Here is a 25534-nt window from a genome sequence, read left to right on the forward strand (position 1 = left end):
GCATAACCCCTATCCTGCGGATCTCTGAGAGCAGCCCCCCATCAACCGAATAGCCGTAGCCTTGGTAACCGCGGTCACCACCGCATCCACTGTCGGCGACTTAAAGGAGTCCTTATCCCCTTGCGGAATAGGGTACAGTCTCGCCATAGCTCTGCTCACCCTACAAGGAGAATCTGGGAGGACCACTCCTGGACTATCATATCTCTGAGATCCGAATTCATGGGAAACGTACGCGCTGCCCACCGAATTCCCTTAACTAAAGGGTCAAGCTGCTTAGCATCCGCTACCACCAGCTCAGGCGAATCAAACCTAAGCGTGGACACTACCTTGGGTAAAAACGATGGAACAGGCTTCAAAGAGACCTATGTTGCTATGGCTGAAAGGTATCGTACTTAACTACTACTACCAGAGCCGTAGCTAGGTGGGATGCCAGGGGAGTGACTGCTCCCCCAAATGGATGGCGCCTATTTTTCACTCGATCTGTCGTGTCCGCTCTCCACTCCCCCAATGGCTCAACCTGGCTACCATTCTGACTACTACTACTACATATCATTTCTATAGCGCTACTACACGTACGCAGCACTGTACACTTGAACACTAAGACACAATCCCTGCTCGAACAGAACTTACAGTCTAATCAGGACAGACAAGCAGGACAAATAAGGGATAAGGGAATTATTTAAGGTGGGAATGATAAAACAGACACGGGTACTGAACAAGTGAATAGGGGTTAGGATTTAAAAGCAGCCTCAGAAAGGTGGGCTTTTAGCCTAGATTTGAAGATGGTCAGAGATGGAGCTTGACCTATTGACTCAGGAAATCTATTCCAAGCATATGGTGCAGCAAGATAAAAGGAACGGAGTCTGGAGTTAGCGGTGGAGGAGAAGGGTGCAGGTAAGAGAGATTTACCCTACGAACGGAGTTGCCGGGAGGAGTGTAAGGAGAAATAAGAGTGGAGAGGTACTGAGGAGCTGCAGAGTGAATGCACTTGTAAGTCAATAAGAGAGTTTGAACTGTATGCGGAAATGGATAGTGAGCCAACGAAGTGACTTGAGGAGAGGGCTAATATGAGCATAGCGACACTGGTGGAATACAAGTCGTGCAGCAGAATTTTGAACAGATTGAAGGGGAGAGAGGTGGCTTAGTGGAGACCTGTGAGAAGCAAGTTGCATTTAGAATAATGACATATATACGTATATGTGCATGCATACGTGCAAAACTTCTAAGTGCCATTCTGCAAATACAGATTAACTTACACGGGACTAGGATGAAAGGTCACGGCCACCATATTGAATGAGGCCGCCACCATGGGCAGGAGCAACTGGCATCAATTCTGCCCAACGGATCCCTGCTAGACCACCAGAGATTCAGAAAGGCATTGAGTGGGCCTACTGGGAGTGCGGTGTGTAGGGAGGGAGGCCAGAAGAGGGGACCCTGTTGTTGCCAAACCCGTTGGCAAATGAAACCCTGCCCACTTTCATTTGCTAATGGTAGGAAACGACAGAGGGAATGTCTTTTTTAACAACTGTTCGTTTCTATGATTATTTGACCTTCTCAAAGGATATTTCAAGTCTAGGACTAAATATGGTAGCATGGGCAGCACTGGATATCTAGCCTTCACTCATGCATGCACTCTTTCTCCACAAAATCCAACCCTATATTACCTAATCTACAATAATCACAGACCAAAAACTGGAAAGCAAGGACTGCAGCTTTATTGTCATGACTTAGACATGTAACATTGCTGAACTAATCGATGACACAGGTATTGCCTGAGTGACCTCTCAACTATATCTCAGCAAAAAGGGCTATCTCCAGTGGAGGAGTAGCCTAGTGGTTAGTGCAGCGGACTTTGATCCCGGGGAACTGGGTTCAATTCCCACTGCAGCTCCTTGTGACTGTGGGAAAGTCACTTAACCCTCCATTGCCCCAGGTACAAAAGTACCTGTATATGTAAACTGCTTTGAATGCAGTTGCAAAATACCACAGAAAGGCAGTATATCAAGTCCCATTTCCCATAAGCCAGCCAAATACTGCCATGTCCTAAAACCCTGCCATGTCCCACCTGGGTCACCATCTTCAGATATGACTGCACCTGGTCATATCAATGATCCCCAGTATGTTGCAATGTTGTTTGCTCGATGAGCTGCACAAGTCACATCAAGATGCCATGAACAAGAAATGGCTTGTATTTTTTTAATCCCCCCCCCCCCTTTCAGTTGTGAGATAAATCAAATGAACAAATGCAGCAGTAGAAAAAATGAAAATAAGAAGGTAAGTGGGAGGGATGGCTGCTTCTGAGGGTATATCAACACTGTGCTGAGTAAGAAATGCCTTGAATTTCTCCAATAAGCACTGGACTGTCACTGACTAGTCTATGTCCTACCAGCAAAGCATGAACCTTGATCACTGAACCAATATGTGTTCCAAGGCTTCCTGAAAGGCATTATTGAGGGTCATCTGCCCAATGTCTGAAAAACCAAATCATTCCAATAAAGAAGCCAGAACAATCCAATGCCCAACTGTGAGAGATTCACTGACCATCATGAAACTGCAACCAAGAGCCAATTTGCAGATAAGATTTTCTGATTTTGAAACCAGTGTGCCCTTCTATCAGTCTAGGAATCATATTAGGTCCTTCCTAACAGCATCGATTACTTTCTGGTAAGACCGTTAGTGTAAGTCATGGTCACCTAAGTTTATATCCACCTTCCTTGGACAGTCCCCTTTTTCATAGTGACGTCATCAATGACAATGCCTCTTCATAGTCAGAGCCACGTATCTCTTCAAGCATGATCTGGAAGGGCCTTGATAGATTAATAGAGATGCTTGCTTGTTGCTATACCTTTTCTTTGCTACCACTGCGTTCAGAAGAGTCTCCATTGCATCAAGGTTTCTGACCGACACAAGAATGTTCATTGAGCTGGCTCCACTGGCTCTCTTCTAGGTCAGCTCAGTGCCTTTTGCAATGTCCAGTTTCCCACCTCACTTAGAAAACACAGAAACTTCCCCATAATGAACATATTGGGTGAGCCAGTTACTGAATTGAGTTAGGCCAAGGGGAGCAATTGATCCCAGTGTGTTCCCCATTGACCAAATCATCATACTGAGAATCCGCAAGACCCTAATGACAGTCATATGATCTCAGACAGGCTCACTTATGTGCTCAAAATATAACAGAATGCCCAAGAATCCAGGCAGTTCTCCCTCTTAGTGGAAGATCTAAAAAACAAAACAAAAAAACTATTACTAAATAAACACCTATTCCTGCCAGGGCTTGATGTAGGAAACATTGGTCTCCGATTTCCATCTATCAGTGGGCTGAATGATAGCACCAGAAAACCTCGACCAGTAGCTGCCATAATATGGGGAAAGAGTGAGACTCAAAGAATTGGGTAGCCTCACTGTGTTAAAATCCTACTGTTCAATAACGGGCAAGTCAAACTGCCAACCTTCTGCAGCACAATAAACTCACCAGCCCTTTTCTGCTCTTTCTACGAAAAATGAATCTGCAAATGAATTGGGCCCCCCCCCCCCCCCATCCAGAAGACATGTTCATTGAGGTACCCAGAATTCTTTGCTTGCTTCCTAGTCATTGCTACTCATCTACCCACCCCAGTAAAAGACAAAATTAGAAGCCTACCACAGCAACACATGCACAATAAGCTGCTGCCAAACTTTTTCAGGCTTGGAGATCCTGACCTACCTAGACAACATCTGCTTCATGATAAAACGTTCATGATAAAGTTACCCCAACGAAATGCCTCTGTGAAGGAGAAACCCGTAATGCAACAAGCCACTATTGTCTTTGAATATACAATTTCCCTAACATATATGATTACTAGTAAAAAAGGCCCGTTTCTGACACAATTGAAACGGGCGCTAGCAAGGTTTTCCTTGGATGTGTATGTTTGAGAGAGTGTGTTTGAGAGTGACTGTGTGACGAGAGAGAGAGTGAGACTGTGTGCGAGTGTGTCTGTGAGAGAGAGAATGTGTGCTTGGGGCCCCTCCCTCCCACCCAGTTCCAGTGTCCCCCCTTCCTCCGTGTTCCAGGGTCGTTGTTCCCCCCCTTCCTCCGAATTCCAGGGTCGTCCCCCCGTTTTGTTTTTAGTTTTTGTACAGGTGGTGCATTCCACTCCTCCCCTTTTCGTCCCTGCCTCCAAGATCCTGACCCCCCCAGTTCCAGACCCCCTCCCTCCCTCCAAATTCCAGACCCCTCCCTCCCCCCTCCCCCCTGCAAATTCCAGACCCCCCCCCTTCCGAGTTCCAGACCCCTCCTGCTCTCCAAGTTCCAGACCCCACCCTCCTTCCTCCCTCCCTCCGATTTGCAGACCCCTCCTCCCCTCTCCGAGTTCCGGACCCCACCTCCCTGCCTCCCTCCCTCTGATTTGCAGACCCCCCTCCCTCTCTCCGAGTTCTGGACCCCACCTCCCTGCCTCCCTCCCTCTGATTTGCAGACCCCCCTTCCTCCGATTTCTGAACCCCCCTCAGAGTTCCTGACCCCTGGACCCCTCCCCTGCCGCGACCCTCTCAAGCCCCCCTTCCCGCCGCCAACCCTCAGGGCTTCGGAGCACATCTGTGAAGAAAGTTACGGACACAGGCAGGCAGACGCATAGAATGTTGGAGGTGAGAATTATTATATAGGATTCTATTCTTAGAGCATCAGCCATTGTATCTGTATCCACCTCTTAATAAGAACTTTACCACACTCACTGCTTAATGACACCCAGGTCAGGATCGGGAGGTATGCAATTGGGTTCATGCTGCTGGTTTCCAATTGCTAAAGGTAATTGAGCTTTTGCACTCCTTAAAGTTTCATTCCGGGGTCTAGACCCCAGAATAGAGACCTCTTGGAACAAGGAGTCAGCAATCAAATTGTGTAATCAACGTTTGGGACATGCTGCACCCAAGCAGTAATATTAAACCATAAAATAGTAAGTAGTGCAATACATTCCTATAGTAATAGTGCAATACATTCCTAAAGTAAGTCTGAAACCACAATACATTTTAATAATGGCTAATTAATTATCTCTACCACACAAAGGCTATAATATCAGAATATTATCATCTCACAAGCCTCGTGATCCATACTGTCCTTGGTAATCAAGCAATGAAGTGATGTGCCATAACCCCTAGCAATACACCACAAAACCAGCATCCTTTGCAGCATCTATGCAAAAATGCAAGTCCCTGGTGGAGACAAGATCCACTTGTCAAAAAGACCCTAAATCAGGAAAGAAAACTATCCTATACTTTCAAATCCCCCCCCCCCCCCCCACAAATGATGGTTACCTGAATAAAATTATGTTTGAAGTGCATACCAGACATAATGACATATGAGGGGCATAAGCTAATGGGGGCACCCATCTATAAGGTGCCCATCTCTAAGGATGGCGCCACGAAAGGGCGGGTTATCAGAACAAGATGGGCGTCCATCTTTTGTTTCGATAATACGGTCGGGGACGCCAAATCTCAACATTTGGGTCGACCTTAGAGATGGTCAACCTAAATGTTGAGATCGCCGACCTTAGAGATGGGCGACCTCGGGTTTCACCGATAATGGAACTAAAGACGTCTATCTCAAAAAACGGCTAAATCCAAGTCCTTTGGTCATGGAGGAGCCAGCATTTGTAGTGCACTGGTTCCCCTCACATGCCAGGACACCAACCGGGCACCCTAGGGAGCACTGCAGTTGACTGCACAAATTGCTCCCAGGTGCATAGCTCCCTTACCTTGTGTGCTGAGCCCCCCCCCCCCCCAAAACCCACTACCCACAACTGTACACCACTACCATAGCCCTTATGGGTGAAGGGGGCATCTAGATGTGGGTATAGTGGGTTTGTGGTGGGTTTTGGAGGGCTCACATTTACCACCACAAGTGTAACAGGTGGGGGGGATGGGCCTGGGTCCGCCTGCCTGAAGTGCACTGCACCCACTAAAACTGCCCCAGGGACCTGTATAATGCTGCGATGGACCTGAGTATGGCATTTGAGGCTAGCAAAAAGTATTTTTCAACTTGTATTTTATGGTGGGGGGGATTAGTGACCACTGGGGAAGTAAGGGGAGGTCATCGCCGATTCCCTCCGGTTGACATCTGGTCAGTTCAGGCAACTTTTTGAGTCTTGGACGCAAGAAAAAATGGACCAAGTAAAGTCGGCCAAGTGCTCGTCAGGGATGCCCTTCTTTTTTCTATTATCGGCCGGACGGCCATCTCTTAATCATGCCCCAGTCCCGCCTTCGCTACCCTATCGACACGCCCCCGTGAACTTTGGCCATCCCTGTGATGGAAAGCAGTTGCGGACGGCCAAAATTGACTTTCGATTATGCCGATTTGGGCAGCCTTGCGAGAAGGACGCCCATGTGTCGAATGATAGGTGTCCTTCTCTTTCGAAAATAAGCGTGATAGTCATCTCAAAAGCATTCAACACTGAGGGAAGTCATTTAGCTTCTAAATTTACATTAAAAATAGCAGACCTAAAATTAAGCAGCTATGATCAGGAACATTTTCAGCCAAGCTACTAAGCAAGGATTGCATATAATGCAAAATTACCTTCTTTGATATGAGTTTGTGACACTAATCCCTTTAGATGCCAAAATTTGTTTCCTGACATATGAGAGGTCATTTGAACGAATCAAGTTCCGTTACTACAAGGTCAACTGAGTGGCTGCCCATATGTCTTGATGTGGGTAGCAAGAATACTATTACCCTCAGCCATGTGCAATAAGCTACCCATTACCCAGCTGTTTTGCTACAGTATTTTATACATAAATGTGGTTGTGACAATTAAGTGCGTTTATGACTAAAACAAAACATATTACAATGTAACAAAATGATACTAAAAGGAAATTCATGATTATGCTCATCACAATGGTCAGAGGGCAACAACTGTGAACTTGCTTTTGGTTTCTAAGTCAACAGAATCAATTCAACTGTGCCTGTAAAAACTGAGGTCTCCCCTTAGTTGACTGGAAGAATATGAGGTGCCATGTGGCATCAGCGTCCTACTGCATTTAGCTCACCTGCCTGAAGAATGGTCACTTCTCACTATAGTTATCATCTTGAAAGCTGCCACACTCATATTGCCCGGGAAGGAAATATAAACATTTAACTCACCCTGCACAGAGGCATTGAGACCACAATCCAGTGAACATCTTTTGCCAGGACCGCAGTGTTCCTCTCCTGCTGACTACACTCCGCCCCCCAGATATCCTCTCCGAGTTTCCCGCTGCGGTGTCCCCAGAGTATCTCCAGGTTGAATGCATGTCACCAGGCCACCTACATTAGGAAGACGGGGGGAAAAAAAGAAATAGTTTCATTCCGGAATACCCATAATCTTTTTCTCGGTCCATCCGTGTTTCAGACTGTGAAAGGGCTCTCCAGTAGATGGAGTTATACAGATCTGGGGAAACCAAAACCCAACAAACATTCCAATCCCATCTAGAAAGTTCTCTGTTGTACCACTTCTTTGGGGACCTTCTAATGACCCCTACTGCCATCCAATGTAAAAAGAATTAAACAAATTTCAGGTCTGGAAAGCTACAAAATTTCAAGTATTGACTGCCCATAGAACTTTGTCCCATCCAAGAACTCAGGAAACTATTCACCATTGGTTCACAGCTGTTAGCATACTGGCTACCACATTCAATTGATGAAAGTGCTTCTCTCTTAGGAGTCTGTGGAAGGACGTTTTAGAAGGGACGTCTAACTCAGAATATGGACTTCCAAGTCAGTACATCACACGTGGAAGTACATCTCACATGTATTTTAGAATAGGATACCGCCTGTTTTAAAATGAATTTGAGATGGACATCCATGTGTTGGAGATATCCAGTGTGAACATTCATTTACAAACTGAAACATCCAAATTATGAATGGGGAAAACAAGAATCATAAACATCTGTGTGGCAACATAGCAACATCTATTAAATAACATGGCCGCACAGATGTCCATGCAGAACAGAGGGGTAGACTAATGGTTAGACCAGTGGGTTGAGACTCAAGGGACCCGGGTTAAAATATCCTGGCTTCATATAATCAGGATTTGGACGTTCATGCAATATGGATGTCTAAATGCCAGTTTTCAGACACCCAAACAAAAAAGAGCTTCTAAAATAACAACCTATGACTTCAACTCTCCAATTACGAGTGGGAAAAACATTGCAAGGGAAACGGTACTGGACCCTGAATTCTGACACCAATGGTCCTTGCAACTCATCAGTCACAATGACAATACTCTCATCTGGAAGCTGTTTCCATATTTCTCCACCTGCAGCCTCGGTTGTGAAACCACAAGGTAGCAGCTCAAGGCTACAGGTAACGATGCCATCAAGAAGTAGATTTATCACCACCCAAGGGGCACCAATGAAAGGAGAGCCTTATGCCTCTCACCTTTTTATTTTTGCACCCACAGGTTTCTCCATCTCCTGAGTCTTCCAGGACAACTCATAACCAGAGGTGAATTTTCCTGCTGAGTGAGGACCATTTGTAATTTCATCAGGAGTGTGTATGTTTGTGTTTGGGGGAAGAAGAGGGGACAGACCAGTCCAATCTGGAGGCCTATCGTCTCTGGCAGCTACAGAGCAAGCTCTGCTAGCCCTAAATACTATATACACTCAAGGCAATCTTGAATCCCATCTAAAAGGTCCCCTGATAAATGCCCTCCTTATTGTGAGTAAAAGTTCCTGATTTGCTGAGAAAGCAGATATTTTTTTTTTACCAGCAGTGAAGAAGAGCAGTGTCGGATTGAAGAGAGAAAACATGAGAACGTCTTTTGTTGAGGTGTCATTGGTAATTTCTAAATATTCATACTGCTTCAAGAGGGCATTCAGTGTGTTGCCTGCTTAGTTTTCAAAAGGAAACCCCACTGAGAATTCCCCTTTGAAAATGAGCTTACAGTGTCCAACATATCGTTTATCTAGTGTTACACCATTTTGCTACCCGAATGAAGAATCCCTATATGGGTTCGTAGATTGCTCTTCCATTTGTACCTACCTTGCCATTGTTTGCACAATGCCCATATTTTAATATGTTACAATGCATGAGGCAAAGTGCAAAGCCCAATGGCAAACTTGTTTTGGTAAGAGAGAAAAATGGACCAAAGACCGATTATGTCAATAACGTCTGGGTAGAATGTTACTACTATTTTTTAAAACATCTGCTATAGTGAAAGAGCAGACAATAACCATTCCACATTATAACTATCATGCAGATGATCATGATGGAATCAACTGTGTGGAATCTTCTCACCCAACCATCCAATAAAATTGTCAAGAGATGTTCATTTCAAACTTACGTCATTTTGACTTCCTTCTCAGTCAAGCCGCTGCCTTCTGCAGTTACAATGCAATCATTCAGTTGCTCATTAAGAGGGTTGAAAATTGTGACTTCTATTTTAAGTTTCTTATCTTTTATGGGTTCTCCAAGAACCTGTGGACAAGGAGAAGTGTCATTTTGAGAATTCTTCGACCATGCAACAAGCCATACAAAATTACATCACCAACCCACCCAGTTATTAACGTCCACCTTCTATTCTGCCTAACACCTTCCTTCCTTCCTTCTTTCCTCCCTCACTTAATCTTTGTACGTTACTAATTGTTTCTGATATCATGGAATGATTATGACATAACCAAACTCTGTAAGCCACATTGAGCCTGCAAATAGGTGGGAAAATGTGGGATACAAATGCAATAATAATAATAATAATAACAACAACAATAACATCATACCTATAAAACAAGGATGACTTTGAAACATGAAACAAGTTTTGGGGGGATTTTTAAGGACTGATGATTGGTAATCCATTTCTAAATTGGATGTGCACATGTTCAGTATACTGCAGCACAACCATGGCAACTGTCGGCAGGATGAGCGGAGGCTAATATTAGGGGACTTCCTTGAAAAAGCAATTTAGCAAAACGCATGCCGTGTCGAAGAGTGCCCCTAAGCCGACTAGATCAGAGTTTACATTTTAAAGATGAGTATAATAATAATTTGATGATAATATTTTGAAGAACATAAGATAAGTTTATTCATGCACAAAAAGATTTTGTAAAACATAAACGGCCCTAAGGCCTGCTTCAGGGGTCTTCACAACCTCAGAAAATGTATATCAAGGTATGTACTCCAAGGCAATTATCTGAGCGGAAAATCTCTAAGATCTGTGTACTCCTCTCTTCTAGAAAAACATATATAAAATGTGCTGAAAAGCACAAAAAGCGTATAATTGTAGACATCTCTTTGGAGAGAAGCATTATACGCTTTTTGTGCTTTTCAGCACATTTTATATATGTTTTTCTAGAAGAGAGGAGTACACAGATCTTAGAGATTTTCCGCTCAGATAATTGCCTTGGAGTACATACCTTGATATACATTTTCTGAGGTTGTAAAGACCCCTGAAGCAGGCCTTAGGGCCGAAACACGGCCGTGTCGGGTCCGTTTTATACTTCATATAACCATTGTTATTTTTTTAATTTTGATTTTTTATGCGAATAAACACAATTTTTGGTATCCTCATCCATTTTCCTCACTTTTTTTCTTTCTATCTCACGGTTTCGTGAGGGTTTTTACCTCCTTTTTTTTTTTTTTGTAAAACATAAACAACATAGGAAGGTGACAGTCAAGGGACCAGTGAAGACTTGAGTATGTAAGACACTGTGCATGAGTAGATTAAACATAGTGCATTACTGCTGAGGTTCATTGACCAACCCTTTACTTGTGTTGATTCTCTGGAGTTTGTGGATGCCTATGAAGAATATTAGACATCCCAAAGTGTTTGCTATATAAATCCAGTATTCATTTAAAGTGGTGCCTGGCTGATTTGGTCCTTTGAACATATTATAATAGCCACAAAGCTGTCCATGTAGAGGAATAGTCTAATGCTTAAGCAATCTACTGAGAACCAGGGCAGAGAAGCAAATTCCATTGCAGCTATTTGAAAATTTCTGGGGGGGGGGGGGGGGGGGGGGTTCTTGTTTTCAATTGTGAGACCTCCAGAAACAGAAAAATACCTACTGTGACCTTCCTTACCCATGTGGAGAACTGCTCCATAGGAGCACCTTTATGTCACCAAGACAGAAGCCTAGCTGAAATTGGGTGGCGGAGCAGGTGGGGGGAAGAGGGGTTGGTGGTTGGGAGGCGAGGATAGGGGAGGGCAGACTTATACGGTCTGTACCAGAGCCAGTGATGGGAGGCGGGACTGGTGGTTGGGAGGCGGGAAATACTGCTGGGCAGACTTATATGGTCTGTGCCCTGAAAAGGACAGGTACAAATTCAAGGTAAGGTATACACATATGAGTTTGTCATGGGCAGACTGGATGGACCATGCAGGTCTTTTTCTGCCGTCATCTACTATGTTACTATGTAAGTACCAGGTCTAAATATGGACATCCATCTCTTTGTACAAATGCTAGTGGCACGTACTAGTGGCCCTACACCTTCTGCAATAGGGGTTGGATGTCCATATTTTGGCCCCTCCCTTGTCCCATTCAAAAAACATCCAGATTACGCCTCCTTCTCATATGGATGTACAGCAGTTTTAGATGTCCATATCCTGTCTTTATAAAATTGGAATTTGGATGTTTATACAATATGAATGTCTAAATGCCAGTTTTTAGACATACAAAACATGAATACAGCTTATAACATACCCAGCAAACTATAATATATATGTTCTTCTCTCTCTGTCATTTTAAAGCAAAGACCCTCCCCTATTACGTTACAGTATTTCCAGGATAGAGCTTTGGTTTACCTTAATGATGATAGGAGGTTGTGCTAGGGTGATGACTTTCTCCACTATTATACTTCCCATTTGATCATCTTCACACACAGCTGTCACTTGGATCATATTGTCCTTAGTCAAATTATCTTTATACATGTCATAAGTTATAATTATATCAATTTCCTTCACTGGAAAATAACATGAAGTTTATAAGGTTAAAAGAGTGTTCCAATGTATAGAGTAATTTTATCCATGAAAAACTTTGAAAATTACTCTCACAATCTTAGAATAACTGTGATTTACATAGATCAAACTGTGGAGGAGTGGCCTAGTGGTTAGGGTGGTGGACTTTGGTCCTGGGGAACTGAGGAACTGAGTTCGATTCCCGGCACAGGCAGCTCCTTGTGACTCTGGGCAAGTCACTTAACCCTCCATTGCCTGCCGCATTGAGCCTGCCATGAGTGGGAAAGCGCGGGGTACAAATGTAACAAAAATGAAAACATTAGCAGACTTTAACGAATCTACTTGTTAACAAGGCTGAAAAGTGTATTAAGGATGATACGTGATAGTCAGTGGCGTAGCTATGGGTGAGCCTGGGTAGGAACAGGCCCACCCGTTCTTGACTCAGGCCCATCTTAAATAGCCCACCAAAAACATTCAGTGGCAGTGACCTCGCTCTGCTCTCTTCTGCCCCAGGATCTGGCATTCCCCTGCTATGGTCCGGAAGCTTCCCCTCCCTCTCTGATCTACCTCAGCATCTTCACCGGCAAAGCAGCAACGCACTTCCACTGCCAGCATCAGCCCTGCAGGTTTCCTTCTGCCTCATCTTGCCCTCACTGATGTCACTGTTTCCTGGAGGCCAGCATAGGCAACGGAAGTGCATCACTGCTGTGCTGGCAAAGATAATGAGGTAGACCAGGGAGGCTGCTGGGCCACAGGAGGAGAGCAACTGCTGAATTTGGGTTGAACGAGAGAGGGAGAGATGCAGGACAAATGGGGGGAGAAGTTTTGAAAGGCCCACCCATCCTTACTGTGGGCCCACCCAAAATGATGGTAGTATTGAATTCTTTAGAATTGTACCTTCATTAGCAGAAAGAATAACTGACTGTGAATCCTTCCAGATCTGATGTACTTCTCTCTTGGTATAGGAAATGGAAGCAGCACTCCTGTTTATTTTCACATTCTTTGAGGTATCATTCAAGTTCTTGACAGTCAAAGTTCCTGTGATACTGTCACCAACCACAGGGCTTCCAGACCAGGTGATCTCCCCAGAAATGTGAGGATTTCTTGCCGGGGCAGCTGACGACCCTGGGCTAGGTTGTGCTGACATAGCCCTAAAATGAGGATTTTCTTGGATCATCTTCAAAGCCTTCTGATAGACGCTTCTCTCTCTACTAGACCCTGTTAGTGGAAGGAATAGGCTAATAAGAACCAGGCCGATGATGACATCCATTGCTCTACATCTTGGTTACTAATAATGCACAAAGGAGGCGATTCTATGACAGGACACCATCATCGAGGCACTTCAATGCCCACATAAAGAGACATAGATTCCATTATAAAATAATAGTGCAACCTGGCATCAGTGCGCCTAATATTTACATGTTCACAATTACACCAGCCATAGCCCGAGTGGGCGGCCTGATGGAGCAAGGGTCAGATAACCTACAGTAAAGAGGTCTTTTACTAAGGTGCGCTAGCATTTTTAGCTTGCACTACACATCAGCTGGCACTAAATGCTGAGACGTCCATAGGAATATAATGATCGTCTCAGCATTTAGCGCCAGTCTGATTTGAAATATGAGTTAAAATCGCAAGCACACCTTAGTAAACGAATCCCTAAGTTATATGCATAAGTAGGAGCCCCATCCTTGCCCTTCCCATGCTCCACCCATGCGAATGCTCCCTTACAGTTACACGCTATCGCCTAATTCTATAAAAGTTGTTAAAAATTGCAGACACAAATTTGGGCGTGTGCCCAATTTAATTGAATAATGAGCTAATTAGTGTCAATAATTGGTTTGTTTAACAAGCAATTATTGGCACTAATTAGATTTAATTGGCATTTACACATGATCTGAAAAAAGGGGGTGGAAATGGGAGGGTCATGGGCATTATGGGGGCATCCCTAAAATTAATGCATGTTGTTTAACGCATGTTGTTATAGAATAACAGAGATACGCACCTAATGTAGGCGCATGCATTTCTGCCACATTTCAGTTGGTGCAAATGGCCATGCCTATAGTTAGGTGTGATTCCCGGGCGTAAGCACTATTCTATGAATCACGCCAAACTTGAAGCACGGCTTATGGAATAATGTTTTTTCAGCGTCAATTTTTTTAGCATCATATATAGCCTTATGCCACTTACAGAATCGCGCTTAGGCACTCTGCTAGCGTTTACGCCCCCACTGCTATTGCCTTACCTCTTCCAGGATGCAGACTAAAGTTTCAAGCGGACTCCGGGTCTGCGCGTCCCGCCCTCCCCCTGTGTTGGAGGGAGGGCAGGATGTGGAAGTGCTTGAGCGTCAACCCACGTTTAGAGGGCACATGCTGCTTGGAACTTTGGCCTGAGTCTGGGAAGAGTTAGGGCAGGGGCAGCGGAGGCAACAAATGAAGGCCAATCAAATTTCGGTTTTGGTTTCAGTTACAGTTCTGAAACATCATTTTTGTGCCCGGTTTCAATTCTGGCCGAAAATGACCATGCATTGTCAGTGGAAGTCAAAAATGTGTGCTTTGTCCCATTTGTCTCCCTCACTCCCTCCCTCCCCCTCTTCCCTGAGTGGGATTGCCCTTCCTCCTGGACCCCACGAGTTTTTCTCATCCACCCAAATTGCCCCTGGCCCTATCTTAAAATCCCTAGTGAACTAGGGGTATAGTTGGGGCAGGAATGGTCCCCCCAGTTGCTTTTGCTGATTCCAACTCTGCTTTGAAAAATACTAGGACTAGGGGGCATGCGATGAAACTACAGTGTAGCAAATTTAAAACAAATCGCTTTTGGATCAACCTACTCAGGCAAATTGAGAGCTTATGGAAGGCAAAATGGAGGTATGGGCCACTATTACTGTTTGGCAAACCAGAACTTAGTAGGCCTGGGCCTAAGGGCTATGTGGCCTTCGTGAAGAGAGCTACTATGATGGCAAAGAAAACTATCTTAATAGACTGGCTAGAGATCACAGGACCCTCGATTCAGACATGGCGAAATCAAATGATAAATCTCATGAGGATGGAAAGGCTACAGACAAAGGAGCAGCCACGTACAGAGTTTGACCATTTTATGGACAGATGGAGCCCGTTTCTGGCAACGCTGACCTCTGAATCTAGAAGTCAATTATTGAACATGTAATAGGAAGAGAATGATAATCGTTGTATCTGTCTCACATTAAGATGGGGCGGGGAAGGGGTGGGGGGGGGAGGGGAAGGGACAGGGAGTTAAAGTGTTAAAATGTTGGTATCAGAACCTACAGAATTGCTTGTAAGAATTATTCAGTCTGTTACCAATAAAAATGATTTAAACATAAAACAAATCGCAGAAAAGTTTTGCTCCAGGTTTCGGTATCTTTTCCACTTCCTGCTTCAGGGTCCGTGGTCTTGGCGTACTCTACAGTTGCTATAGAGTACGCCAAGAAACCTGGACCAGAGTTGGCCGTGGCAAAGAGAGCGTTAAAGAGAGCAACATCAGGTCGAAGCTAAGATAAGTGCGAGTTTTGACTCTCAATAATAAGCAATAAAGTCGAGGAGGTTTTTTAAGCTTGTGATGACAGATAGAACTCCTATGAACTGATAGTCGTAGAGGTAAATTTCAGGAGTCTGTTGAGGCGTTTTCCTCCTGTACAACAACACATAGAGGTTTATAGCTTAGGAAATATAGAGATACACCAGTAAACCACCAGGGTTAATAAGGTAGTCCGGGGGATGGGGGGGGCTGCTCTTTCTATTCTTTTTTTATTTGTACTGCAATTGCAAGTAGTGTGGTTTATGATCTTGCACATAAATAAATAGAATGTTCCGAATAAATGTTTTGATACAAACTTTTAGCAGGAACCTAAATCTGTAACTTTGGAATGATAAGCCCCTTAAGGAATTAGCCTGTCCGTGGAGTTATGACATCAGTTTTCACTCTGCGTGAGGCACAAAGTCAGCCTCTGTAAAAGCACTGTGGCTTTCAGTATCAGTTTTTCTTAGCTCCAGTCCATGTGTGTGGAGGCTACTTTGCTTGGAGGTAAAATATGGTCTTTTCATTATTTAAATTATTATATTTTAGCTTTGGGTAATGGGATTTAGCAAACGAATGCAGACTGCAAGCTCTGACAATCCCCAGAGTTGCCCTTACTGGTTCACATTCACGCAACCAAAATTGAGTCGGACCGAAACCAGATGATGAGTTTTGGCTGTAGTTTTGGTTTTGGCCAAAAAAATCTTTCAGACAGTTTGGGTGGCAGTTTCGGTTTCAGGCAAAACTGAAAAAGAAAAGCAGTTTTGATCGGCCTCTAGCAGGAAAGAGGGGGGAGACGCTGAACACAGGATGGGGAGGAAATGAAGGACAGGGTATACAGGGGTCGTACACCTGTCCTATAAGCATTCTGTTATAGAATTACTAGTAAAAAAGGCCCGTTTCTGACACAAATGAAAAGGGCGCTAGCAAGGTTTTCCTCGGCTCCCCTGCAGCTACCCGTGTCCAGCGACCCTCCTCTCCCCTGCCCCCCCTGCAGCCACCCATGTCCAGTGACCCTCCTCTCTCCCCTGCCCCCCTTCAGCCACTCATGTCCAGCGACCCTCCTCTCCCCCTGCCCCCCTGCAGCCACCCATGTCCAGTGACCCTCTTCTCTCCCCTGCCCCCTCCAACCACTCATGTCCAGCGACCCTCCTCTCCCCCTGCCCCCCCTGCAGCTACCCATGTCCAGCGACCCTCCTCTCCCCCTGCCCCCCTGCAGCCACCCATGTCCAGTGACCCCTCTCTCCCCTGCCCCCCTTCAGCCACTCATGTCCAGCGACCCTCCTCTCTCCCCTGCCCCCCTTCAGCCACTCATGTCCAGCGACCCTCCTCTCCCCCTGCCCCCCCTGCCCACCCATGTCCAGCGACCCTCCTCTCTCCCCTGCCCCCCTTCAGCCACTCATGTCCAGTGACCCTCCTCTCTCCCTTGCCCCCCCTCCAGCCGCCCATGTCCAGCGACCCTCCTCTGGACATGGATCAGCTGTGAGGCATGTTTTTCTTTCCCCCGGGTTCTGAAGTTGACATCATAATGGCTACGGTGATGCCAGCCTGATCTACGGAGCCTAGCGGACCAACTCGGAATGAGCCACGGTCCCAGGCAGCAAGTCAGAACGTTGGAGGTGAGAATTATTATAGGACAATATATAAATTTCCTCTTGAGGAGGTAATAAATTGCAGCTGTGCTGACTGCATATGTAATAGCATGTGCTAAGTTCTATGCACAGTGTGCAATACACGCCCAACTCTCCACCCATAACCCGCCCAGTTCCTGCTCTCTAGCACAGCATGCAGTTTATGCATGAATTACCATGTGCCACCATGCTGCTCCGGTATAGTTACAGCATGCTAATTCAGGATTAACTGCTTACTGCATTTTAGCAAAAGGCCCCTCAGCGTTTTCCCCCCTGCTTTAAAAAAAATAAAACTTGCCGGGAACCAGGAATATGTGGCTATCACTCCTGTTCACAATATGTTGCACAACAACTGGATCTCACCAAAACAAGAACATATACACGATTAGGGACAACTCTTATTGATTGTTAAAATGAATGAACAATAATTAAAAAAAAAACTTCTTAGACGCAATTAGAAAATAAACAAGAAAACAATATGGGATAAAAACAATGGATACAGGTTCTCATACCTTCTGCATACTTATAATTAAGTGTAATGTCCATCCGCCCATCAGAGCCCACAGCCTTTGTGCTGATATATTTTCCTACTGCGCTCGTGTCGGTATAGGTTTTCGCTATATAACCATTGTCATATACAATGAAACGTTCATAATCTGCATTCACCTCAGAAAACACGAATGGAGCATCGAAGGGGTGCTGCACTTCTCCTTCCTTGATGGCTTTCACTGAGGTGGGGCCAAGGCAGAATATACCTAAGAACAGAAAGACAAATAGGAACAATCATGTTTTGTAAATGCGCTTCTGTTACATGCGAGCTTGTTGCACTCTCTGTAACATAGACTAGTTCCTTCTATCTTGTTTAACTGTACATAGAACTCGGGTGATTGTGTTTGAGGACCTTAATGTGGCCAAACAGGTAAAAAAGGAGACAGTCAAAGCCAGAAAGATGCTTGGGTGCATAAGGAGAAGGACTACCAGCAGGAAAAAAAGAGGTGATAGTGCCCTTGTATAAATGCCATTTAGAGTGTTATGTGCATTTCTGGAGACCGAACCTGCGGAAAGAAATAGGCCAATCCGATTAGGAGGGGCCGGACACAACTGGGCTGAAGGACAACGAGGGGTAGGATTGGGAGGGGGGAGAGAGAGAGAGGTGTTGCAAGGAAGGAGGAAAGGTGGGAGATAGGTAAGGAAAGGGTTAAGGGGAGGGAGGGGGAGGAGAGAGAGGGTGATAAAAGCTGCTGACATAAGGAGGGGTCATTGTGAGGAGCAGCAGCAGGGTTAACGGAGCTGATCCGGCCCACCCACCCTTGGATAGGGGCAGTTGTCGCAGCTGGGCAGTAAGTGACGGTGATTGTAAGACTATAGTGGGTACACAGCATGTCAGCACATAATAGTGCTTAGCTATTGGTGAATAATTGCTAAAATGTTACTTTCAAGATGAAGTTTAAGGTTACGCTGTATGTTGGCAGGTTGCAGTTAATTGAGTGTGATTATAGGTTGTCTCCTGGCTTGGACGGCCGGGAGGCCAAGATCTTCTGCGGGGTGCATCCTTAATTGGGATGCACCATAATCATCGGGTGCTATAAGAAACAGCACATATAGGAAGAGGTGTGCTTAGACGGCACAACTGGAAGGGAGTTAAAACGCGTTGGGGATGAAAAGCTGTGTACCCAGGGTTTTGATGGGTTGACATGTTATAAGAAGTTATCCAGTTTTGTAACATATTAAGTGGCAGTTTGTGAAATAGAATGTTGAAAGTGCCTGGCTGTGGCCTTAATAAATTTCAAATTCGTTCAGAGGAATGTGGCTTATGGGTCTTGTTGGTTTGCAGAAGGAGAGTGGATGTGCGAGTTGGTGCCGAATGCCCCAGTTGAGATATAAACAGGATGGAGTGGGTCTAGAGGGCGAATACAAAATTAGTAAGTGGTCTCTGCCATAAAATATAGGGACAGGCTTAGGAACCTCAACATGTATACTCTGGAAGAGAGGCGGGAGAGAAAGGCTATGATAGAGACATTTAAATACCTCAGTGGTGTCAATGTACAGGGGACGAGCCTTTTTCAAATGAAGGAAAACTCCAGAATGAGGGGGATCATATGATGAAGTTAAGAGGAAATAGACTTAGGAGGAATCGTTCACCGAAAGGGTGGTGGATGCGTGGAATGGCCTCCCGGTGGAGGTTGTGGAGGCAGTACTATGTCAGAATTTAAGAAAGTGTGGTGCAGGCACGTGGGATCCTTAGGAAAAGGAAAAGTTAGTGTTCACTGAGGATGGGCAGACTGGATGGGCCATTTGGCCCTTAGCTGCCATCATGTTTCTATGTTTTTATGTCTATTGAAACACCCCCCTACTGGTAGCAATGCACCTAAGTTTACATGCAGAGCATTATTATTCTGTAATTATACTTGTAACTCGAGGCCACACCCCTGTTCCACCCCAAAACACCCATGACCCTCCCATTTCCACACCCCTTCTTTGGACTGTGTGTAAATTTTAGGCGCAGATCCTGCGCCTAACTCTACGCACAGCAGTCCCCAATAAATCTAATTCATATCAATAATTGCTTGTTAAAAAGCCAATTATTGGCACTAATTGGCTTGTTATTCAATTAAATTGTCCGTGCCAATTGGGAACACACCTAAATTTGGGAGAATCAGGGTAATATGCGTAAACGTCAGGACCAATTTTACAGAATTGCCCCTTACACCCAACAGAGCATTTGCTTATTTATAACAGATCTGATTTACTTATAGATTATTTTTTACTTGGTGGAGTAGATAGATATGTGTGACTGTCAGGCAGACTGGATGGATCACATAGGTCTTTATCTGTCATCATTTACTATGTTATTATGATATAGTTTTAGTTACAGATATAGTTATAATCAGCGCGTTTTTTTCTAGCAAAAAAAGGTGTCGGTACTCAAATTCCAGGCCACCCGTCAGAGGTGGGGTGATCACTGAGGGACCCACCCCACAATAGCCAGGCCCCCTGCAACCAGTCACAGAATCTATGACAAGGCAGAATTGGTGTGAGAGCCTGAGCTCTTTCATTACTAACTAACTAGCATTTCTAAAGCGCTACTAGGGTTACGCAGCGCTGTACAATTTAAACATAGAAGGACAGTCCCTGCTCAAAGAGCTTACAATCTAAAAGACAAGAGAACAATCTAGAGACAAGTGAACAATCTAGAGGACGAGTGAACAGTTAATCTGATAGGGTGGATAGATTGGGGCATTCTATATATCTCGAGCAGTTAGGCGCCGAAGGCAGCATTGAAGAGGTGAGTTTTAAGCAGAGATTTGAAGATGGGTAGGGAGGGGGCATGGCGTATGGGTAAAGGAAGATTGTTCCAGGCATAGGGTGAGGCAAGGCAGAATGAGCGGAGCCTGGAGTTGGCAGTGGTGGAGAAGGGTACTGAGAGAAGGGCTTTGTCCTGTGAGCGGAGGTTACGGGCGGGAACATAGGGGGAGATGAGGGTGGAGAGGTAGTGAGGAGCCGCAGACTGAGTGCATTTGTAGGTAAGGAGGAGGAGCTTGAATTTTATGCGATATCTGATCGAAGCCAATGAAGTGATTTGAGGAGGGGGTGATATGAGTATATCGGTTTTGGTGAATATAAGACGTGCAGCAGCGTTCTGAACTGATTGAAGGGGGATAGATGGCTGAGTGGGAGGCCGGTGAGGAGTAAGTTGCAGTAATCAAGGCGAGAGGTAATGAGAGTGTGGACGAGAGTTCTGGTGGTGTGCTCAGAGAGGAAAGGGCGAATTTTGCTGATGTTGAAGAGGAAGAAGCGACAGGTCTTGGCAGTCTGTTGGATATGCGCAGAGAGGAGAGGGGAGTCGAATATGACTCCGAGGTTACGGGCAGATGGGACGGGGAGGATGAGGGTGTTATCAACAGAGATAGAGAGTGGAGAGAGGAGAAGTGGGTTTAGGAGGAAAGCGAGGAGCTCGGTCTTGGACATGTTCAGCTTCAGGTGGCGGTTGGACATCCATGCCGCAATGTCGGATAAACAGGCCGATACCTTGGCCTGGGTCTCCGCGGTGATGTCAGGTGTGGAGAGGTATAGCTGGGTGTCATCAGCATAAAGACGATACTGAAAACCATGAGACAAGATCAGCGAGCCCAGGGAAGAGGTGTAGATTGAGAAGAGAAGGGGTCCAAGGACAGATCCCTGGGGAACTCCAACAGATAGTGGGATGGGAGTGGAGGAAGATCCATGGGAGTGTACCCTGAAGGTGTGGGGAGAGATAAGAGGAGAACCAGGAGAGGACAGGGCCTTGGAACCCAAAAGAGGACAGCGTGGCAAGGAGTAAATCATGGTTGACAGTGTCAAACGCGGCGGAAAGATCGAGGAGGATGAGGATGGAGTAGTGACCTCTGGATTTGGCCAGGAGCAGGTCATTACAAACTTTAGAGAGTGCTGTTTCTGTCGAGTGCAGAGGGCGAAAACCGGATTGAAGTGGATCGAGGATGGCATGAGAGGAGAGAAAATCAAGGCAGCTGCTGTGAACGGCGCGCTCAAGTATTTTGGAAAGGAAGGGTAAAAGAGAGATGGGGCAGTAGTTGGAGGGGCAGGTAGGGTCAAGTGAAGGTTTTTTGAGGAGAGGTGTGACAACGGCGTGCTTGAAGGCATCAGGACAGTTGCAGTGGAGAGAGAGAGGTTGAGGATGCGACAGATGGCGGGGGTGACAGTATGGGAGATGGTGTTGAGTAGGTTGGTGGGGATGGGATCAGAGGAACAGGTGGTGCATTTCGAGGAGGAAAGAAGGCGGGAAGTTTCATCCTCGGTGATCTCAGGAAAAGAGGAGAAAGAGACCTGGGTAGGTTGGTTGAGGGAGAGGGTTAAAGGGTGAAGAGGAGTGGTGGCTTGGTCGTGAACTCAAGGTTGATCTTTTGCACTTTGTCGCGGAAATAGTCAGCCAGTGATTGAGGAGAGAGAGAAGGGGGAGTAGGAGCGGGGGGCACTTTTAGGAGGGAGTTAAGGGTGGTGAAGAGACGAGAGGGTTGGAGCTGAGAGAATTGGTCAATTGGGTGTAATAGTCCTGTTTTGCACGGAATAGGGAGGAGTGGAGGGAGGATAGCATGAATTTGTAATGGAGGAAGTCTGAAAGGGTACGAGATTTCCTCCAGAGGCGCTCAGCGGATCGGTGCAGAGCGAAGGTAACGGATGCAAGGAGTCAGCCAGGGCTGGGGATTGGTGCGCTTTGTGGGACGGGAGATGGATGGCGCGAGGGTGTCCAAAGCAGAGGAAGAGCGGTATTGTAAGCGGAGACCGCTTTGTCGACAGTTTCGGAGGACGTGATGGAGGGGAGGAGATTAGAGATAGTAGATGATAAGGTGGAGGGTCAATAGCCCGGAGGACCATGGGTCAATTTTAGCAAACAATGGAAAAGATGCCGGTACTCAGTACCCCCAAGTACCCCCTCAAAAAAAAGCCCTGCCCATGCAAATGATGCTTTGGGCCTTTCCCTTAGATTTTGATAACAATCAAAGATGCTTGAGCAGGAATATGCAGAAATACCCAGTGTACCTGAATGTAACTCACCTTGAGCTACTACTGAAAAAGGTGTGAGCAAAATCCAATAAATTATTTGAGATTCTGTTGCTACTATCTGAGGTTTTATATGGAATGTTGATATTATCTGAGATTCTACGTGGAATGTTGCTACTATTTGAGATTCTACATGCAACCAGTCACAGAATCAATGACAAGGCAGAATTGGTGTGTAGAGCCTGAGTTCTTTCATTAAAACTTGGGGACCATGGGTCAATTTTAGCAGACAATGGAAAAGGTGCTGGTACTCAAATGCCAGGTCACCCTCCAGGGGTGGGGTGATCACTGAGAGACCCACCCCTCAAGCCAGGCCCCCTGCAACCAGTCATAGAATCTATGACAAGGCAGAATTGGTGTGTAGAGCCTGAGCTCTTTCATTAAAACTTGGGAAACATGGGTCAGTTTTAGCAGACAATGGAAAAGATGCCGGAACTCAGTACCCCCAAGTACCCCCTCAAAAAAAAAGCTCCGGTTATAATACCAAATGTATGCAGCGTTGATAAAAGTGACTTTTTTATAGTACTAGTTACAGTTATCCATTATTTTCATAAATGATTAAGCACAGACATTCATCGTGAAGTGTCATCTGATATAAAGGTTGGAAATTATGGTGCACAAACTTTTCTATTTATTTCATCAGTATTTATGGGTCTTGGCCATGTGTTTAATGTCACTGCCCCAGACTGTTCTTTTCGATCCTTTTCCCGCCTCTCATGTGATTGTACTAACTTGCAGGAGGTGCGTGACAATATCTTGAATAGCAGAAAAGATAAAATGTCAGGATTTTAGTGTGGCTTTCTGTGCGAAACCCTATTTGCAAAAAAAAATAAATAACATTTTGGCACCTTGCTGTAGAAAACCTTTCTATGTAGCCTACAATGCATCAAGGTTTATTTAAATTCACGAATAACAAGCTATTGCAATGTGAAAGCTTGCAAAATGGCTCATTAGTTTGACTTTCATTTACAACCAGGGCATGAAAATGGTCACACATTAGTTTTTCCCCCTCCCTGCCCATCTTCAATCTCTGCTTAAAGCCACCTCTTCAATGCTGCCTTCGGCACCTAACTCTTACCTTCAGGATGTCCAGACTGCCCCAATTTGACTGCCCCTATCGAATTGACTACTCACCTGTCCTTTAGATTGTAAGCTCTTTGAGCAGGGCCTGTCCTTTTATGTTAATTGTACAGCACTGCGTAACCCTAGTAGTGCTTTAGAAATGTTAAGTAGTAGTTGTAGTTTTTGCAAAAAGTTTCATATGCAAGTTTCTTATGGATCTCACTTGCAGCAAACCTTTTTCTTCAGAAAGAAGCAGCTAACCCATGGGAAATCCTGTGGTTTCGTTCATTAGCGCCTTAATTATCTAATTTGTTTATATAGAAAAAAAGTAATCACCCAACTAATGAAATCATAAAAGCAAACCTGGTGGGGGGGGGGGGGGGGGGGGGGGGGAGAGAGAAAAGACTTCAAAACTTTTATGTTGCATAGGGCCTGCGCCAGCTATTCCAAACCCATGCGTTAACTTGCACTGTCTTATCGGGTGTCAAAAAGGTCCCACCAGTTGCATCAAACTTTATTACACTACAATAATAATTTATGAAAAGTCTTCAGACTAAGGAAAGAAAAGAAAAGTGACCGCAGTTGTATCAGGACAACAAAAGCCTGTGTTAACCAGGTAAATATCGGGATACTGCTTCTGAATATCGGAGATACTCAAGGAGTTTGATGAACAGGAGATGCCATGACGTCACAAAGCTGATGTCAGTCCACCGAGGAGGTTGTCATTCTCCTCAGTGCAGCCACCACCATCTTGGTGCACCAAACCGCCTCTCACTCTCTCATGCAGTCATTCCTGTGAGATTCTCTTCTCAGCTAATCCCCAGAAATCTATATCTAGCATTTCAAATAGGCATAAAGGGGTAGATGTTGTAAGTGGTGCTTAAAAAATCAGTAACGAAAAAATAGCGGTTAGCGCTGTTCTATAAACCATGCTTAAAGTTAGGCGTGGTTTGTAGAACGCGCTTAGAGTTGGAAGTCACAGCTACATTAGGCGCTACACCCAATGAAAACCTGGTGCAAATTCCCACGTGCAAATTAGGCGTGGATGCCACTAATTCTATAATAAGTGCATAACTTTAAAATGCCCTGACCCCCCATACCCCCCCACCCATGCCCCATTTTCGATCTGCGCACTAGAATTTACGTGCACCCTTTTATAGAATATGCCTAAGAAGATGTGCGCATAAATTCAAATTATTGTCAATTTGCGCCGGTAATTGCTTGCTATTGCCCAATTATCAGGACTGATTGGCTCGTTAATCAATTAAGCTGCGCGTGCAAAATTGGATGTGTGTCCAGATTTGTCCATGCAACCCAAAGCGCCATATATAGAATCCAGGGCAAAATATGCAGCTTCCCTAGCCTGACGTTCCGCTACAAATCCCCTCGCTGTTTTCTAATTCGGGATTTAAAGTTTCTCTTTCAGTGCTTTACACATGTAGAAAAGATAATTAAAGGATAATAGATAGTCATAAGTATATATATATATATATATATATATAGAGAGAGAGAGAGAGAGAGAGAGAGAGAGAGAGAGGAGAGAGAGAGAGAGTATTCATGCATAAATCTTGGATTACCACCACTAGTCTCCTGGGGTTGAATCCAAAACTTGCCATCCATCGTAGGATGGTCCAAGGTCAGGTCGCCGAAACCAACCTTCATTCCACACATGAAAATTCCTGTAACAATAGCAATGGAATGGGACAATGAATGACTGGACCACCTTGGTGGAAGATCCCAGGGCTGTCAAACTATTTACTATTGTCTTCTGACATGGAAAGTGACCAAAGCTGTATGGCAAGATGGCCAGTCTTATTAATGGAGAAACATTCCTCCACAATGATATGTATC

General features: G+C 45.1%; 1 pseudogene; it reads right to left on the bottom strand.

The window, feature by feature from the left end:
- Positions 1–3158: 3158 nt before the first annotated feature.
- LOC115476894 overlaps positions 3159–25534 on the bottom strand; it is a 29303-nt pseudogene continuing 6927 nt past the window's right edge.

Source organism: Microcaecilia unicolor, chromosome 8, assembly GCF_901765095.1.
Source record: "Microcaecilia unicolor chromosome 8, aMicUni1.1, whole genome shotgun sequence".
NCBI classification, from domain to species: domain Eukaryota; kingdom Metazoa; phylum Chordata; class Amphibia; order Gymnophiona; family Siphonopidae; genus Microcaecilia; species Microcaecilia unicolor.